Genomic DNA, 19,210 nt, shown 5'->3' on the forward strand with positions numbered 1-19,210 from the left:
ACACAGCTCCGGTAAAAACATAAAATTTTTCGTCTGATGACAAACATAAATAAGGAATTCTTTACATTCTTTAGCTTCCGACAAACTGCTGGGAGTGTGGAGAGAAATGGAGCAGACTGCCAGTAGCTGTGGTCAGGTACAAAAGTGTGTGTGTGTGTGTGTGTGTGTGTGTGTGTGTGCGTGCGTGCGTGCGTGCGTGCGTGCGTGCGTGCGTGCGTGCGTGCGTGCGTGCGTGCGTGCGTGTGTGTATGTGCGTGCGCATGTGTGTGTGTGTGTGTGTGCGTGTGCGCAGACCAAAGTAAGTGAACTTGAGGAGATGATGCACCTGCAATAAGAGATTCTGGATGTTCAGCGGCGACGCTTTGGACACACTGTGAGTCACATCCCAATGAATGTTTAACACAACAGTTATTGAGAATTGCTGTCAGGTCTAAGTACCATCAGACATTAAATCACACGCTGGAAGGAAGAGAAGACAACCAGAACAGGTTTACTCGCGAGGAGAACGATAGAGAAAGGAACCTCAGTAACAATCTCCATCAATTCTGAGTCCTTACTCCACGTGCTCCTCTTTTTAATGTTTTGGTTGCCCTGGTTACAGAGGCGTTGCTACACTAAAGGGAGGGGAGATTGTGGCTGTAGCAACGCTGATTAGCTAAGGAACGTAGTGTGGTGTGAATTAGCACTTCATTGTCGGCCCGTGACCCCCGCAGAATTTGTCCTCTTTCCTCAACCAGCTCTCTTCCCCCATGGTTGGCTGACTCGTCCTCGACTGTGATCAGATAACTTGAATCACGTTGATTGCCGCTTTCCTGTGGAACAATGCAACTAAACCTTTGCTAACTTTATCTACTTGGTAAATTAACACACAATAATAATGAGTAACCTGTCCTAAACACTTCAACACACATTAAGTAAATGTGAGGTAACTGGTATGCAGTTCCTTAAACAAACATTGAGTAAATATGGGATAACTTGTATGCAACTACTTCAAACTGTATATAATACTTAACATAGAAAAACACTTCTGATCAACAACAATCTATGAACCAAACCTACAGTTAACTAAAAGGAATGAATTTCTTTGAACCAAATAAGAACATTTCGCCTATGCAAATAAGCTCTGCTCATTGTTAGTGAAGGCCTCTTACAGGAACAAAAACACACAGACAACATAAGGACAGCAAGGATACATATGGCTGACAGGGATCAAAAGACATCCCTGTCACTAAAGAGGAAGAACCTAGATAAAAGTAAAGTCATAAACTCGTAAAGACAAGACCTCCAGGTCTGGCAGGCCAAGGCTTCACTTGAATTATTCCAACAATTGCGCTGTTAACTTGACCTGTTTTTCTATTAGTGAAGGAAAGGCCATGGAAATGCTGTGCAAGCTGAGAGAGAAACCAAAAGATTTGGATTCTTCATGCATCTTTTCCCCTCTGAGAAATTTTGTGTCTTAATGAAATGAAACTTTCCATCTGGCACCCAGAGCAGTGTTGTTCAGGGGATGGTCAGAAAATCTTGCGTCTGGTGGTACAAGCGGTGCAGTTCTATGAGACGAAGCTTCGAGACTTCTATACACACCTCAGCTACTGATGTACGCTTACATCCACTTCAGAGCAGAAGAAGTTGCTAAAACATCTATTTGACAAAAACGTGAGTGTACTGTAATGTAGAGTCAAATGTAATCTTCTATACTGCAATTGCTTTCCTTCGTCTTTCATTGCAGTCCTGAACTAAGTCCTAACAGTTCCTAACCAAGTCCAAACAACGCCATAACCAAGTCCTAATAGTTCCTAACCACGTCTTAACGTCCGGCAGAGAGTGTGCCTAAATTTTGGAGCGGGATCAAATTTAGGAACATTTTGCATCAAAATATCGGAAAAAAAAAACATTCAAAAGAATCGACGCTCATCAAACTTTCTGTAGAGTCACATGCTCTTTGCTCGTTTAATTCTAGCAGTAAGACGGGCGTTTGTCGTCAGCGCGTCATGGATCTGCTTCCGAAGGTGGAAGGCATGGTGCAGGAGATGCACTGAGAGTGAACTAGTCCTGATGGGTCTGCAGGAGAGGCGCCAAAGAGAACTGTGGAAGCTCCTCAAAGTCGCCTCTGTGAGGAATTGGATTCAGAAGATAAAAGGTGGCTTCTTTGAAATGAACTGACCCGGCCATTTGGATGACTTTCTGTAAAGTAAGGGTCTAAGCCCAGTAAGTGGGAGTGCCGATGGTTGTCGGACACCTTCTTCTGTGCCGCCTCTGACGACCTCCTGTCACAGTTTACAGCAGTTGTGAGTACAGTCGGTCAGATCATGTACAAGTCTTCAGCAGATGCTTTGAAGACTTATGAAAGTTTTCCTCTACCATCCATCCATCCATTTTCTGAACCGCTTAGTCCCCACGGGGGTCGCGGGCGTGCTGGAGCCTATCCCAGCCGTCATCGGGCAGTAGGCGGGGGACACCCTGAACTGGTTGCCAGCCAATCGCAGGGCACACAGAGACAGACAACCAATCGCACTCACACCTAGGGACAATTTGGAGTCTTCAATCGGCCTACCAAGCATGTTTGTGGAATGTGGGAGGAAACCGGAGTGCCCGGAGAAAACCCACGCGGGCCCGGGGAGAACATGCAAACTCCACACAGGGAGGGCCAATATTAGCTTATTCTGTTTGAGTTTTAAAGCCTTTGAAGGTATTTTTAAAATAAACTGTCAATATCTTCTTTTTTGTCTGCCCATTGATGAGTTTTAACAACGATAAAGGTCAAAGACCTGCGTGAAGCTGGCCCCCCACTCCATGCAAAATTTAAGGAAAATAGTCTGTTTCGTTTGTGCTGGTTTGTGCCGTAAAAAATTTCGTTTGTGCTGCGACGTTTTTTTAGTGATGAAAGATTATTTTTTAGGTCATCCAGAGTCCACCCAGCACCCCATCTCCTCCAAATGAACCTAAAATGGTACCGTTCGTTTGTGCTGGTTTGTGCTGCAAAAACTTTCGTTCGTGCTGCTACGGTTTCATAGATATTACACATTTAATTTATAGCGATGACGTCACACAGCCCCCCATTTACTTCCAAATGGAACCAAAATGGTACCGCTCGTTTGTGCTTCGTTTGTGCTGGTGTGTGCCGCAAAATGTTTTGTTTGTGCTGCTACGGTTTCGTAGATATTACACATTTAATTTATAGCGATGACGTCACTCAGCACCCCATTTACTTCCAATGGACCCAAAATGGAACCGTTCGTTTTTGCTTCGTTTGTGCTACAAAAACTTTTGTTTGTTCTGCTACGGTTTCGTAGATATTGTACATTTAATTGGGGGGCTGTGACAATTAATCCAATGCCCCGCAATCTGCGGCAACTCCGGAAGTCTGTACCGCAATCGGCGGCAACTCCAGAAGTCTGTACCGCAATCGGCGGCAAACTCCGGAAGTCTGTACCGCAATCGCCGGCAACTCTAGGAGTCCGTACTGCAATCGGCGGCGACTCTGAAAGTCCGTACCGTAACCGGCGGCAACTCTGGAAGTCTGTACCGCAATCGGCGGCAACTCTGGAAGGCGTGGCTGTGCTCAGCAGCAAGAGCCATCACGTGCCGCAGCAGTGGGAGTGGAGTCAGGGACGATCGCTGGTTTGGCGCAGCTAGCTTGATGTCTGCTGACGTCCGCGGGTCCTGCGAAGCTGGGGTGGAGCCCGATGGCGGCCGTGAGTCTGATCACGCCGGGAGGCACTCCGATGGCGGCCGCGGGTCTGGCATCGCGGCAGCAGAGTCGGATCGCGGCCGCAAAGCCGCTGGCGCCAGAAGCAGTCTGATGGCGGCGGCAGGTCCGGCATCGCCGGAACAAAGTCCGATGGTGGCCACGGGTCCGGCGTTGCGGCAGCAGAGTCCGATCGCTGCCGCGAAGCCCATGGTGCTGGAACATGCACGGATTGGTGGTCGTGGATTGGGCATCGCAGCAGGATCTGATGGAGGAGGGGGGGTCCAAGCGCTGGTCGTTGTAGTGGTCGGATTGTTCTGTCACGAATCGGAGTGGAACATGGAGCAGGACGACCAAGTGCAGCTTGGACTAGGGTTTATTGAGGGAAAAGGGAAGTGGAACGAGGCATCGAGGGAAACAGACGAGAACTGGCAAACTAATAACATGACAGACTGACCGACAGGGATGGCAAACAGAAACAGACTCGAAACAGACAGGAACCACAAGGACAGCAAACGTGACGACATCGACGATCCGACAGGGAGTGAGGGGCAGACAGGACTTATATACACGACAGGTAACGAGAAGCAGGTGGGAATAATCACACTGATCATGGGCACACAGGAGGGGAGGGGCGAGCACACAGACACACGAACAAAACTATGACACGATCGGGGACGAGTCGTAACAATTTTTGCCTCATGATCATTTTAAACAGGAGTTATAAGTAATGCAAAGTTGGCTGTTGTTAAAACTTAAAACATTTTGCTCGTCATTTACAATATATTTCAGAAAGTAATAGTTTGTGTCATATCTACAGGTTCATAACGTCAACAGTATTAACATGGCCACTTCGTAATATTTAATATTAATATTTACTTTTAACTCACAGCCCCGCGTGAAGAATCACTGTTGTGATGCCAGTTCAGCTTGGAGCTGCTTCACTTTACCAGTGCGGTCACTACCTGTTAGCTTGTCGTATGTGTTAGCATGTCTAGTCTGATAGTGTCTCTTTAGGTTGAAATACTTAAGCAAGGCAACCGTCTGTTTACAAATTAGACAAACACAATTGCCTTGATTTTCAGTGAAGAAGTATTATAATTCCCGTTTCTCTTGAAAGCGACGGCCCTCAATGTCAACTTTCCTCGTTTTCTTTCCAGTCGCCGTAGTAGAAATGAGCAGAGAAGGGTGGTGCTGCCACCTTTTGGTAATAGAACGAATTACAGTTTTAAGCTTCATGATTTTTTTTTTTTTTTTTATTCAGTTTAACATTGTAGGCAGGTCATAAATAATACATTATAAGACCGAAGCTGCAGGCCGTATGAAATCTGACAGGGGGCCGGATTTGGCCTGCAGGCCGGACTTTGGACATCACTTCCCTATGGGATTTGCATCAATGGTTGTATTGATGGGTTTAGCCAGTATGTGTTATGGGCAGAGGCCTATACCACAAACAGTGATCCGAAGGTGGTTGCAAGTTATTTGATCAAAACAGTTTCTCACATTGGTGGATGTCCAGAGAGGATCCGTGCAGACGGGCACAGAAAATGGCCGTGTTGAACAGATGCAAGTGTTTTTGCGACAAAACCACTCTTGACAATTTTGCTGGGAAGAAAAGTTTTGTTTACGGGAGAAGTACTGCCAATCAGCGCATTGAAGGGTCCACCCTTCGCAAACAGAGCGCACGGTTCTGGATTAATTTATTTCCAACTCTTCAGGTTGATGGTCATTACATAGGAAATTTTCTGGATAAAACTCTTATCCAGTTCTGCTTTCTTAATCTTGTGCAGGTAAACCCTGTCAGTTTTTGCGGCATTGTATTCACTGCCATTGTCTGACGAAACTTCCACATGTGTGTGGACATCATCTTGGTTGTCTTTTGTCTTGTTGCAATGTAAAAGCGCAACAATGTTAGCTTTGCAGCCTCGTACATATTGCCGATGAAGTGGCAGGTGTCAGCAGTGAGGCAGTTTTGTTTGAAATCCCACGCCTCAAACTCAAAGTCCAGTTGTGATACTTTGGGAGAAATTCCATCTGGGAAAAACATTTTTTTTCCTTCCTTATAAATGTCTTTAAACCCAGCTTCTATGGACATTCGAAGTTTTCTGATACCCTCTCCCTGCTTCTCCCTCACCTGTTTGGTCATCTTTCCTTCACTGCGTATCTATCCGATGGCAATATTTCTTGTTGTTTTCTGCCTCTTTGTCTGTTGTGGTTGTGTCTTTGAGGTAGTGTCCTCTTTGTCACTTTCTTTCCTGAGTTTCATTTTTCCACGTAGTTTTTCTAAAAGTCCATTTTTTCCTTTGGATGTAGGCTGTTTAGTGCAATACAGTCTCCGAAATTGGCAAGGGTGGCATCGTCCATCAGTGCGTTGAGATCGCTGTCAATCTGCACGACGATAGAAAAAAAATTCAGTCACACAGAATAACTTAATTTTAAACAAGGAAGCACAAATATAATACTTATTGTAAATCAAATCTACACCCGACAAACATGTTGCAACTGTTTAATTTTTAATGAAGAATTTATTAAGCTACATTTATACCTGAAGTCTATATGTGTCTTTTTATTTAATTTCATACACTATTTCAATCATCAGTTGACTTAATGTGTGTGAGTGTGCACATACTTAAAATGGCATAAGTGGTTTGATGCCGCGAGTTGCAGTGTTTTACCGACAATTTGTGACGTTACCGTGACGTATATAGCGTACGTGACGTGGTCCGTTTAATAAAACTGACTACTGAATGAACAAAGATACACATAATGCTTATTCACGTGTAAATGCGGCGCATCCCCTCAAGCGCTATCAATTAGCAACGGAGCTACATGCTACACGGAGTCAGTTATATACGCAGCAGCCAACAAAATGAACACAATGCTTTTGTCAGGGTCCGGGGTGGTGTACCTCCTTTTTCCACAGGGAGCAACCGTGAGCAGAGTGGCAGAGGGCCCAGGTGCGGCTCATCAGGCTCGTTAAAGGAGGGCTCTTAAGGAGCACGCTGTCAACCGCACGTCGCCTGAGTGTCCTACCTGTTGTGATCACCTTCACGGTTGTGCCGCTAGCTCCTTGATAACCTCTTACTCATCGACGCCACGTTCTCCTGATCCTCCGGTCTGCAGTAAGATCTCTGCCACAGCCACGTCGAATCCTCTGACCAAGTCTTGTGTATTTAGCTCGCAGATTCCCTACACGGCTCACCGCCAAGATCCACCCCGTCTGGCTGAACTCCTCACACTCCGCCGTTGCTGCCCCCGCTCCTTGCTCCTGGCTCAGATCCTCCTACTCTGCCCCCACCGCATCTCCTCCAGTAAACACTCATCCCTCATTCTGAGTTGCTGAGTTGGTTTCCTGCATGTGGGTCAAATCAATCGCTAAAACGATGACGCACACCAAAAGAAAAGATTTTCAATTTCACCTCCACAAAAAAACACAGTTCCCTACATCCATTTTAAATTTCGTCTTCAAAGGTTTCTTGGTTGGGTAAATATTATTGATCGTTTTGAGTTACAGTTCCTTTGTTTTTGGTGGGACAGGAAACTTCAAATACTTGCATCTAATAATTTGTACCTTTATTTAGTCAGCCCCTGCTCCTCCAAGATTGAAATGATATCCTCTGCCACGCTAAAAAGAACTCGTTGACATGTCCTCCTCGCTGGTCAAAACCACACCACAAACTGACATTGCCGCCGCCACGCCAAAAAGTCAGAATTCTGACTTTATTCTCAGACTTCAAAGTCAGAAAAAAGTCAGATCGTGAACTATGTCTTGCCATCGTGGGATAGTTGGAACGTAATTTAGATCTCTTTGTGTGTCTTGGCATGTGAAGAAATTGACAATAAAGCAGCCTTTGACTTTTTTATTAACATTAATGTTTCTTTAATGATTAAAGAAAAACAAAAAAATAAATAAAAAAGATCAACTTAAAAAAACAGAGCAACTTTATTAATAACATTGTTTTTCAGTCTGTAACAGAACAGAACAGATTCAATGTGCATCACTTTGCCTGAAATTAAAAAAATATATTTAAACTCTAAACTCTTAACCAACTGCCATTTTATGCTGAAAAAATACAATAAAAAAACACATACATAATATTAAATTAAAAAACAGCAATAAATAATATTCAATTCAAAGTAATCAGCAACATTAACTACTGTTGGCTCGTGAGTGAAAGATTCGTTCATAAAGAACGAATCTTTTCAGTGAACGAATCACTTCCTGAAGTGCACATCGCTAAGTCACAGCGCCGCAGACTTAAATTCCACGTACTTCTGCGCGTAATTTTTGTTTAAATCAGAGGAGAGCGCGAATGCAGTCCCCCGCTACCAGTAATTATGCAGTCGAAATTCCCACATTTGGGGAATTCGTAGGAGTCAGCACAACCGGGGTGCAGTGGTTGAGTCTCACCTTGGTCGAACCACTTCCTTGATCACGGTGTCTCCCCTGCCAGGTAAGTATGTATTGTACAAGTTGCCGGGCCGCCGTCTTTACCGCACACGCCATCTTCAGTCACGGGCTTAATTGCGACAAACGTGTGGCACACATACAAACAGGATTTGTAGAACTGTTTATATAGTACCTTTAGTCATTACAAAACCAAAGCATGATAAATTAAGTAAAAAATAGATTAAAAAAACACTAGCATCATGCTTCACTTCTTTTTCTACCCTTAATTGCCCCTACACCCGCACCTTTGTTCACCTCCTTTTTCTTAGAGTCGCCATCTAGTGGTGATGGCAGCAACCAAAAAAAAGATAAAGTGAAATAATATATCTGCAAAAACATGCCAATCACGCATTGCCTCTTTTAACCTGAGAACCCTAAAACTATAAATTTGTATTGTTAGGTTACGGATTTTAGTTATTGATCTGACTCCAAATTGCGATCAACACTTAACACATAAATTGCTATGTCCTAATCCACACACTGGCGCACCTAACAATTTTGCGAGTTCGTTCTGTCAAAGAGAAGACCAGTAGATCAATCAGACCAAATTTACCAATTGTTTATTCCTGACAAAGCGCACTAATACAGGCCTGGGTCCCGGGTCCCTCACACTAAAACTCGTGCGTTTTTGTGACCACCAAAAGACGACACATTCTTCCGGGTTGCCCAGTTTTAAAGAAACACAATATGAATATTAAAGCATGCAAAACATTGTGAGATGATTGGTCGATGGTGTCACGTCTCGTCCCCAACTGCTCCACTATGTGTCTGTTGTCTTGGTTTCTGTCTGTGTGCTCGCCCCTCCCCTCCTGTGTGCCCATGATCAGTGTGATTATTCCCACCTGCCTCTCGTTACCTGTCGTGTATAAAAGTCCTGTCTGCCCCTCACTCCCTGTCGGATCATTGGTTGCTGTCGTGTTGGTTGCTGTCGTGTTGGTTGCTGTCGTTCAGGGTTGTCGTACTGTCTTGATGCCGTCATGTCCTGCTGTCTTCTTGTTTCACGTCCCGGTCAGTCAGTCAAGTTATTGTGTGTTAAGTCATGTCAGTTTGCCTTTTGAGTTGCTTCAATAAACCCTGGTCCAAGCTGCACTTGGTCGTCCTGCTCCATGCTCCACCCGACCGTGACAGAATGATCCGACCATCACAACGACCAGCGCTTGGACCCCCCTCCACCACCAGCTCCCGCTGCGACGCCCGATCGTCGTCCGAGCTTGTTCCAGCCCCATGGGTTTGCAGCTGCCATCGGATCTTGCTCCAGCGACGCCGGACTCACGGCCGCCATCAGAATCCCCCCCGGGTGCCATCGGCTCCGCGACCGTCATCGGACTTCTCTGCCGCGACGCCGGACCTGCGGCCGCCATCGGAGTTCCTCCCGGCACAATCGCCTCTGCGACCGTCATCGGACTTCGCTGCCGCGACGCCGGACCCGCAGCCGCTATCGGAGTGCCTCCCGGACCCATCAGACTCGCGGCCATTACCGGGCTCCATCCCAGCGTTGCAGGACCTGCGGGCGTCGCCAGATTTCAAGCCAGCTGCGCCGGACCCGCGATCGTCCCTGGCCCCACTCCCACTGCTGTGGCGCGTGGTGGCTCTTGCCGCCGCGCACAGCCCCGCATTCCGAATGCCACCGATCGCGGTACGAACTGTCAGAGTTGCCGCCGATCGAGGTACAGACTTCCAGAATCGCTGCCAATTACTGTACGGACTTCCAGAGTCGCCATCCGAATGCATTCTATGTTTGGGTTGCCGCCCGAGTGCGGTTCATGTTTGTGTTTCCGCCGATTGCGGTTCTGTCCCCAAGTCGCCGCCCGAGCGCGGTTCGTTCCCCGAAGTCGCCGCCCGAGTGCGGTTCTGTCCCCGAAGTCGCCGCCCGAGTGCGGTTCTATCCCCGAAATCGCCGCCCGAGTGCGGTTTTGTCCCCCAAGTCGCCGCCAGAGTGCGGTTCTGTCCCCTAGGTCGCCGCCGGAGTGCGGTTCTGTCCCCTAGGTCGCCGCCCGAGCGCGGTTCTGTTCCCCATAGTCGCCGCCCGAGTGCGGTTCTGTCCCCGAAGTCGCCGCCTGAGCGCGGTTCTGTTCCCCGAAGTCGCCGCCCGAGTGCGGTTCTCAAGATTCAAGATTCAAGAGTTTTTTATTCGCCATGTTTGAGCGTGCCAAACAAGGAATTTGACTTCGGTAAATCACAGCCTCTGTTCAACATTTAGGTGACTAACAACAACACTCAGGACATGTGAAGAACGAAAGATATTCTCAAACACCCCCTGATCTTAAACTCCCAAGAGGGCAAGGAAAAACTCAAAACTCCAGCTAGGGGAAATGAGAAACCTTGAGAAGAGACCACAGATGGAAGGGTCCCTCTTCTAGGATGACCAGGCTGCAATGGATGCAGAGAGGACACATAGTACAAACAGTGTAGACAAAAAAGGTGTGGCAAGCGGGATGTTATTGCACAGTAATGACTCTGAGACTCTAAGAGTGGTGTGAGTTCATCAGAGCGACAGCCTGGGGGAAGAAGCTGTCTCTGTGTCTGCTGGTTTTAGTGTACAGAGCTCTATAACGGCGTCCGGAGGGGAGTAGTTCAAACAGGCTGCAACCTGGGTGCGAAGGGTCTGTTGAGATGTTACTTGCACGTTTCCTGGTCCTGGACAAGTACAAGTCTTGGATAGATGGGAGGTTGATTCCAATTACCGTATTTGCCGGTGTACAGGTCGACTCGGTGTATAAGTCGACCCCCTAAAATTCGACGGAAATTTACGATTTTATGATATATCCTTTGTATAAGTCGAGCTCAATTGTTGCATTATATTAAACTTCAAAATTCAATATGGGAAATTTATTGACGAAATGTGTTCAAATTAGCGCTCCTTCTGGGGACTCCATCGTTCTACTGGGTGACTTCAATGCTCACGTGGGCAATGACAGTGAGACCTGGAAGGGCGTGATTGGGAGGAACGCCCCCCCCCGATCTGAACCCGAGCGGTGTTCTATTGTTGGACTTCTGTGCTCGACATGGATTTTCAATAATGAACACCATGTTCAAGCATAAGGGTGTCCATGTGTGCACTTGGCACCAGGACACCCTAGACCGCAGTTCGATGATCGACTTTGTAGTCGTGTCATCGGATTTGCGGCCGCATGTTTTGGACACTCGGGTGAAGAGAGGGGCGGAGCTGTCAACTGATCACCACCTGGTGGTGGGTTGGCTCCGATGGTGGGGGAAGATGCCGGTCCGACCTGGCAGACCCAAACGCTCTGTGAGGGTCTGCTGGGAACGTCTGGCAGAATCTCCTGTCAGGAAGAGTTTCAACTCCCACCTCCGGCAGAGCTTTTCCCACGTCCCGGGGGAGGCGGGGGACATTGAGTCTGAGTGGACCATGTTCCGCGCCTCCATTGTTGAGGCGGCCGACCGGAGCTGTGGCCGTAAGGTCGTTGGTGCCTGTCGTGGCGGCAATCCCCGAACCCGCTGGTGGACACCGGCGGTAAGGGATGCCGTCAAGCTGAAGAAGGAGTCCTATCGGGCCGTTTTGGCCTGCGGGACTCCGGAGGCAGCTGACAGGTACCGGATGGCCAAGCGGAACGCGGCTTCGGCGGTTGCTGAGGCAAAAACCCGGGCGTGGGAGGAGTTCGGTGAGGCCATGGAGAATGACCTTCGGACGGCTTCGACGAAATTCTGGTCCACCATCCGGCGTCTCAGGAGGGGGAAGCAGTGCAACGTCAACACTGTTTACAGTGGGGATGGCGTGCTGCTGACCTCAACTCGGGACGTCGTGAGTCGGTGGGGAGAATACTTCAAAGACCTCCTCAATTCCACCTACACGCCTTCCCTTGAGGAAGCAGGGCCTGGAGACTCTGAGGCGGATTCTCCAATCTCTGGGGTCGAAGTCACTGAGGTAGTTAAAAAACTCCTTGGTGGCAAGGCCCCGGGGGTGGATGAGATCCGCCCAGAGTTCCTAAAGGCTCTGGATGTTGTGGGGCTGTCATGGCTGACACGCCTCTACAACGTTGCGTGGACATCGGGGACAGTGCCTCTGGATTGGCAGACTGGGGTGGTGGTTCCCCTCTTTAAGAAGGGGGACCGGAGGGTGTGTTCCAATTACAGGGGAATCACACTCCTCAGCCTCCCTGGTAAGGTCTATTCAGGGGTGCTGGAGAGGAGGGTCCGTCGGGAGGTCGAACCTCGGATTCAGGAGGAGCAGTGTGGCTTTCGTCCTGGCCGTGGAACAGTGGACTAGCTCTACACCCTCGGCAGGATCCTCAAGGGTGCATGGGAGTTCGCCCAACCAGTCCACATGTGTTTTGTGGACTTGGAGAAGGCGTTCGACCGTGTCCCTCGGGAGGTTCTGTGGAGGGTGCTTCGGGAGTACGGGGTGCCGAGCCAACTGATAAGGGTGGTTCGGTCCCTGTATCACCGATGCCAGAGTCTGGTCCGCATTTCCGGCAGTAAGTCGGATTCGTTCCCAGTGAGGGTTGGGCTCCGCCAAGGCTGCCCTTTGTCACCGATTCTGTTCATAATTTTTATGGACAGAATTTCTAGGCGCAGCCGAGGCGTTGAGGGGGTCCGGTTTGGGGACCTCAGCATCGCGTCCCTGCTTTTTGCAGATGACGTGGTGCTGTTGGTTTCTTCAGGCCGTGATCTCCAGCTCTCGCTGGAACGGTTCGCAGCCGAGTGTGAAGCGGTCGGGATGAGGGTCAGCACCTCCAAATCCGAGTCCATGGTCCTCGATCGGAAAAGGGTGGAATGCCCTCTCCGGATCGGGGATGAGATCCTGCCCCAAGTGGAGGAGTTCAAGTATCTTGGAGTCTTGTTCACGAGTGAGGGGAGGATGGAGCGTGAGATCGACAGGCGGATCGGTGCAGCGTCGGCAGTAATGCGGACCCTGTACCGGTCCGTTGTGGTGAAGAGAGAGCTGAGCCAAAAGGCAAAGCTCTCAATTTACCGGTCGATTTACGCTCCTACCCTCACCTATGGTCACGAGCTATGGGTCGTGACCGAAAGAACGAGATCTCGGATACAAGCGGCCGAAATGAGTTTTCTCCGCAGGATGTCCGGGCTCTCCCTTAGAGATAGGGTGAGAAGCTCGGTCATCCGGGAGAGACTCGGAGTAGAGTCGCTACTCCTCCACGTTGAGAGGAGCCAGATGAGGTGGCTCGGGCATCTTATCAGGATGCCTCCTGGACGCCTCCCTGGGGAGGTGTTCCGGGCATGTCCCACCGGTAGGAGACCCCGGGGACGACCCAGGACGTGCTGGAGAGACTATGTCTCTCAGCTGGCCTGGGAACGCCTTGGGATCCCCCGGGATGAGCTGGTTGAAGTGGCTGGGGAGAGGGAAGTCTGGGAGTCCCTCCTAAAGCTGCTGCCCCCGCGACCCGACCCCGGATAAGCGGAAGAAGATGGATGGATGGATGGATGGATGGATGGATGGATGTGTTCAAATTCCGGGAGGCCGTGCGCATGCGGCTGTTTATAAGCACCGCGGAGGAGATCGCGGCCGGCGAGCTCGCGCACGCCGCCCGGCACCAACGGGAGGCTGGAAATAGCTCCAAGCCGAGCGGATCGGCACTTTATAAGCACCGCGGAGGAGATCGCGGCGCCTCATTCGACTTCCAGCAGCCGGCGAGCTCGCGCACCCGCCCGGCACATCCGGGAGGCCGTGCGCACGTGCCAAGTGGCCGAAAATAGCCCCCGCCGAGCGGATCGGCTGTTTATAAGCACCGCGGAGGAGATCGCGGCGCCTCATTCGACTTCCAGCGGCCGGCGAGCTCGCGCACCCGCCCGGCACATCCGGGAGGCCGTGTGCACGCGCCAAGTGGCCGAAAATAGCCCCCGCCGAGCGGATCGGCTGTTTATAAGCACCGCGGAGGAGATCGCGGCGCCTCATTCGACTTCCAGCGGCCGGCGAGCTCGCGCACCCGCCCGGCACATCCGGGAGGCCGTGCGCACGCGCCAAGTGGCCGAAAATAGCCCCCGCCGAGCGGATCGGCTGTTTATAAGCACCGCGGAGGAGATCGCTGAGCCTCATTCGACTTCCAGCGGGCCGCGCACTCGCGCACGCCGCCCGGCACATCCGGGAGCCCGTGTGCACGCGCCGAGTGGCCGTAAATAGCCCCCGCCGAGCGGATCGGCTGTTTATAAGCACCGCGGAGGAGATCGCGGCGCCTCATTCGACTTCCAGCGGGCCGCGCACTCGCGCACGCCGCCCGGTTCAAATTTTCTAAGTGCAACGCACAATGAGATGCATGAGAAACGGCCTTGGTTACCATCACATTTGAAGCGATGAATACGAAGTTAAATTTTATGACTCGGTGTATAAGTCGAGGTCGATTTTTTTCGGTTGATTTTGGATCGAAAAAGGTCGACCAATACACTGGCAAATACGGTATCTTTTCTGCAGTCCTTATTGTCCGTTGCAGTCTGTGCTTGTCTTGTTTGGAGGCCGTTCCAAACCAGACAGTGATGGAGGTGCAGAGGACAGACTGGATGATGGCAGTGTAGAAGGTCTTCAGCAGCTCCCGTGGCAGGTTGAACTTCTTGAGCTGTCTCAGGAAGTACAGCCTCTGCTGGGCCTTCTTCCGGGCAGAGTCTATGTGGCCGGTCCATTTCAGGTCCCGAGAGATTGTGGTTCCCAGGAACTTGAAGGTGTCTGATGAGAGAATAGTATTACTGCGGATAGTGAGGGGTGAAAGTGGTGAAGGGCCTGGCCTGAAGTCCACTGTCATCTCCACGGTCTTGAGCGGGTTCAGGTCCAGGTGGTTTTGGCTGCACCAGTGGACCAGCCGCTCCACCTCCTGTCTGTACGCAGTCTCATCACCGTTCTGGATCAGTCCGATGAGAGTGGTGTCGTCTGCATACTTCAGGAGCTTCACGGAAGAGTCACTTGCGGAGAAATCGTTGGTGTAGAGGGAGAAGAGCAGTGGGGAGAGGACGCATCCCCGAGGGGCTCCAGTGTTGGTGGTCAGGGTGTCAGATGTGATGCTCCCCAGCCTCACACGCTGTCTCCTGTTGGTCAGGAAGCTGGTGATCCACTGACAGGTGGAGGCAGGCACCGCGAGCTGGATGAGCTTCTGTTGGAGGATGTCAGGAGCGATGGTGTTGAACGCCGAGCTGAAGTCCACAAACAGGATCCTGGCGTACTTTCCTGGGGTGTCCAGGTGTTGCAGGATGTAGTGCAGTCCCATGTTGACCGCATCATCCACCGACCTGTTTGCCCGGTAGGCAAACTGGAGGGGGTCCAGCAGGGGGCCCGTGACATCCTTCAGGTGGTTCAGTACTAACCTCTCGAAAGATTTCATGACCACAGATGTCAGTGCAACAGGTCTATAGTCATTCATACCTGTGATGGCGGGCTTCTTGGCTACTGGAACGATGGTGGAGCTCTTGAAGCACGAGGGCATCTCACACAGCTCCAGGGAACGGTTGAAGATCCGTGCAAAGGTGGGCGCCAGCTGCTCAGCGCAGACTTTCAAGCAGGAAGGTGACACGCCGTCTGGGCCCGGTGCCTTCCTGATCTTTTGTCTCCGGAACATCTGGCGCAATTCCTCCTCGCGAATCTGGAGTGTGGGCGCGGCCTCTGCAAGAGAGAGAGTCGGTGACCACGGTGATGGAGGTGTGGACAGAGCAGTTGTGGGGGGAGGTGAGTATGTGGATTGTGTGGATTGTGCTGCAGGAGGTCCCGTTGTGTGGGAGGACCGATCAAACCTGCAGTAGAACCTGTTTAGCTGGTCAGCGAGCCTTGGGCTCTCCACAGGACGGGGGGTTCGTTTCTTGAAGCCCGTGATGCTCTGCAGGCCTTTCCACACTGTTGAGGGATCAGGATTGGCAGAGAGGTGTCTCTCCAGGCTCTCCCCGTAACACCTCCTGGCTTTCCTGACCTCTCGGTTCAGTGTGTTTCTGGTCTGCTTGAACAGGTCCCGGTCGCCGCTCCTGTAGGCCTCCTCCTTGACTTTGCGCAGCCTCCTAAGGTTCGGTGTAAACCAAGGTTTGTCGTTGTTGTACGTGCAGAAGGTCTTAGTCTGCACACACAGATCCTCACAAAAACTGATGTATGATGTGACAGTGTCAGTGAGTTCATGCAAGTCTGAATTTGCAGCTTCAAAAACACTCCAATCGGTGCAGTCAAAGCAGGCTTGGAGGTCCTGCCTTGACTCCACTGTCCACTTCCTGACAGTCCTCAGCACAGGCTTAGAAGTTTTTAGTTTCTGTCTGTAGGCAGGGATCAGATGAACTAGACAGTGGTCCGAGAGTCCTAAATCTGCACGAGCCACAGAGTGGTATGCATCCTTAGTTACGGTGTAGCAGTGGTCCAGTGTCTGTGCCCCTCTGGTGGGACACGTTATGTGCTGTCTGTATCTGGGGAGTTCGTGTGCGAGGTTCGCCCTGTTAAGATCACCCAGAACAATGATTAGTGAATTTGGTAGAAGTTTCTCCATGTCTGTCACCTGGTCAGCCAGCATCTGCGTGGCTTCACTCGCACGTGCGTGTGGTGGGATGTAAACAGCCGCCATGACGATCGAGGAGAATTCCCGTGGTGAATAGAACGGCCGGCAGTTTATGAAAAGTGTTTCTAGGAGAGGGCTGCAAAACTCTTTCAACACCATGACATCGGTACACCAACGTTCATTAATGTAGAAACAGAGACCACCTCCCTTTGATTTTCCGGAGAGCTCCGCGCTGCGATCTGCACGCGTTAGCCGAAACCCAGCTAACTCCATGGCGTGGTGGGGGGTTCGTTCGCTAAGCCACGTCTCAACAAAACACAGCGCGGCGGATCTGCTGAAGTCCGTGTTCCTTGAAGTGAGGAGCAGCAGTTCGTCCATCTTGTTCGCCAGGGAGCGGACATTCGCCAGATGAATTGACGGTAGGGCAGAACGGAACCCTCTCTGCCTCAGCTTTACGAGGGCTCCCGCTCGTTTTCCGCGTCGCCGCCGTCGCCCTAGCTTGTATAGCACCGCCGCTCCGGCTAAAATCTCCGACAAACAGTCTGAATCAGAGAGAACAGGAGAGAAAATACCAGAAGAAGACTGACCGATGTTTAACAGTGCTTCTCTAGTAAAAGTGATCCGGGATGGACAGCAGAAGACACAGAAAACACACAAAATAAGACAAAGAAACAGAGAGCGACTCACCGTGGCAGCCATCCGCGGCGCCATCAGATGACGTCTTCTGTCCCCGAAGTCGCCGCCCGAGTGCGGTTCTGTCCCTGATATCGCCGCCCGAGTGCGGTTCTGTCCCCCAAGTCGCCGCCAGAGTGCGGTTCTGTCCCCTAGGTCGCCGCCGGAGTGCGGTTCTGTCCCCTAGGTCGCCGCCCGAGCGCGGTTCTGTTCCCCGAAGTCGCCGCCTCAGCGCGGTTCTGTCCCCAAGTCGCCGCCCGAGCGCGGTTCTGTTCCCCAAGTCGCCGCCCGAGCGTGGTTCTGTCCCCGAAGTCGCCGCCCGAGCGCGGTTCTGTTCCCCGAAGTCACCGCCCGAGTGCGGTTCTGTCCCCGAAGTCGCCGCCCAAGTGCGGTTCTGTCCCCGAAGTCGCCGCCCGAGTGCGGTTCTGTCCCCCAAGTCGTTGCCAGAGTGTGGGTCTGTTCCCCAAGTCGCCGCCCGAGTGCGGTTCGGTTCCCCAAGTCGCCGCCCGAGTGCGGTTCGGTTCCCCAAGTCGCCGCCTGAGTGCGGTTCGGTTCCCCAAGTCGCCGCCCGAGTGCGGTTCGGTTCCCCAAGTCGCCGCCGAGTGCGGTTCGGTTCCCCAAGTTGCCGCCCGAGTGCGGTGCGGTTCGGTTCCCCAAGTCGCCGCCCGAGTGCGGTGCGGTTCGGTTCCCCGAGTTGCCGCAGAGTGCGGTTCGGTTCCCCAAGTCGCCGCCCGAGTGCGGTGCAGTTCGGTTCCCCAAGTCGCCGCCCGAGTGCGGTGCGGTTCGGTTCCCCAAGTCGCCGCCCGAGTGCGGGTTGGTTCCCCTAGTTTTTTTTTTTTGGGACGTCGGGAGCCATCCCTTGTGGGGGGGGTTCTGTCACGTCTCGTCCCCAACTGCTCCACTATGTGTCTGTTGTCTTGGTTTCTGTCTGTGTGCTCGCCCCTCCCCTCCTGTGTGCCCATGATCAGTGTGATTATTCCCACCTGCCTCTCGTTACCTGTCGTGTATAAAAGTCCTGTCTGCCCCTCACTCCCTGTCGGATCATTGGTTGCTGTCGTGTTGGTTGCTGTCGTGTTGGTTGCTGTCGTGTTGGTTGCTGTCGTTCGGGGTTGTCGTACTGTCTTGATGCCGTCATGTCCTGCTGTCTTCTTGTTTCACGTCCCGGTCAGTCAGTCAAGTTATTGTATGTTAAGTCATGTCAGTTTGCCTTTTGAGTTGCTTCAATAAACCCTGGTCCAAGCTGCACTTGGTCGTCCTGCTCCATGCTCCACCCGACCGTGACAGATGGCCATCTCCTCCCCGTCTCGGTGTCGCTGAAATCTGGCGGTTGGGTTTTCCCTGCGAAGCCCGACCACATAGACATGCTGTTGTTCTCGTTTCTCACCGACCTTGAGGTGTTCTCGTCTGGTACTCCCTGTCTGGGCCTATTCCACAACACTTCAAAGAAAACAAGTTCATGCAGTTTGCCTGCACATTCTTCGCCACCCACCAATCCACACGAGCACTCCAATACTAGATATTAATATGATTATAAGTTTAACACAACCTTAAAAAATATGTTTGCAAACTGCCGAAATCCCTTCATTCCCTCTCATGACCTCATTTATGAGGTCATCACCCATTACTCTAGCAAACAGCTACCAGCGCGCTGTCGGTCCTTCCTTCCCCCCGCTGCTCATGTTGAGTCACCAGGGTATATTGGCCCATCGGTGGCAACGGGCCAACGGTTTTCTCGATCAACCGGACAGTGAGTGACCTAATACATGGAATACAACAACAACCACATAAAATCATAATTGTAGTAAAAATAGCTACAGCAACAAGCACAGACATGATGAGGCCTTTCCAGCTTCTGAACGTTTTCATCCAATCAGACCAAATATCGGTGTGTACGCCTGAATGATCTTTCATCTTTTTGTTCAGTGTCCTTAGTCTTTCCAACGCCTTGGTCAGTCGGCCTCCTGGTGC

The 19,210-nt window shown here is 51.2% G+C and overlaps 2 long non-coding RNA genes and 1 other non-coding gene across 4 annotated transcripts in view; 1 reads left to right on the forward strand and 2 right to left on the reverse strand.

Annotated features, from left to right (window-relative positions):
• LOC137839824 (uncharacterized) overlaps positions 1-168 on the forward strand; it is a 48,265-nt gene extending 48,097 nt beyond the window's left edge. Inside the window, exon 4 of the long non-coding RNA XR_011086147.1 lies at positions 75-168. This is a non-coding gene — a long non-coding RNA (uncharacterized lncRNA). The remainder of the gene's footprint in view (positions 1-74) is intronic.
• Positions 169-4,046: 3,878 nt separating this feature from the next.
• Positions 4,047-7,524, reverse strand: LOC137839825 (uncharacterized). 2 transcript variants are annotated; one of them, XR_011086156.1, is made up of 3 exons: positions 7,260-7,524; positions 6,722-7,063; positions 4,047-6,076 (listed from the first exon to the last, which is right to left on the reverse strand). It is a non-coding gene; the product is annotated as an uncharacterized lncRNA (long non-coding RNA). The 2 variants fall into 2 exon arrangements; XR_011086155.1 differs by having other exon boundaries at positions 6,722-7,040; positions 7,260-7,523.
• A 462-nt stretch (positions 7,525-7,986) lies between these two features.
• On the reverse strand, positions 7,987-8,150 carry LOC125991823 (U1 spliceosomal RNA). Its single transcript, XR_007489463.1, has one exon. It is a non-coding gene; the product is annotated as a U1 spliceosomal RNA (small nuclear RNA).
• Positions 8,151-19,210: the final 11,060 nt, after the last annotated feature.

The sequence above is a fragment of the Syngnathus scovelli genome, chromosome 21, assembly GCF_024217435.2.
Source record: "Syngnathus scovelli strain Florida chromosome 21, RoL_Ssco_1.2, whole genome shotgun sequence".
Lineage (NCBI taxonomy): Eukaryota > Metazoa > Chordata > Actinopteri > Syngnathiformes > Syngnathidae > Syngnathus > Syngnathus scovelli.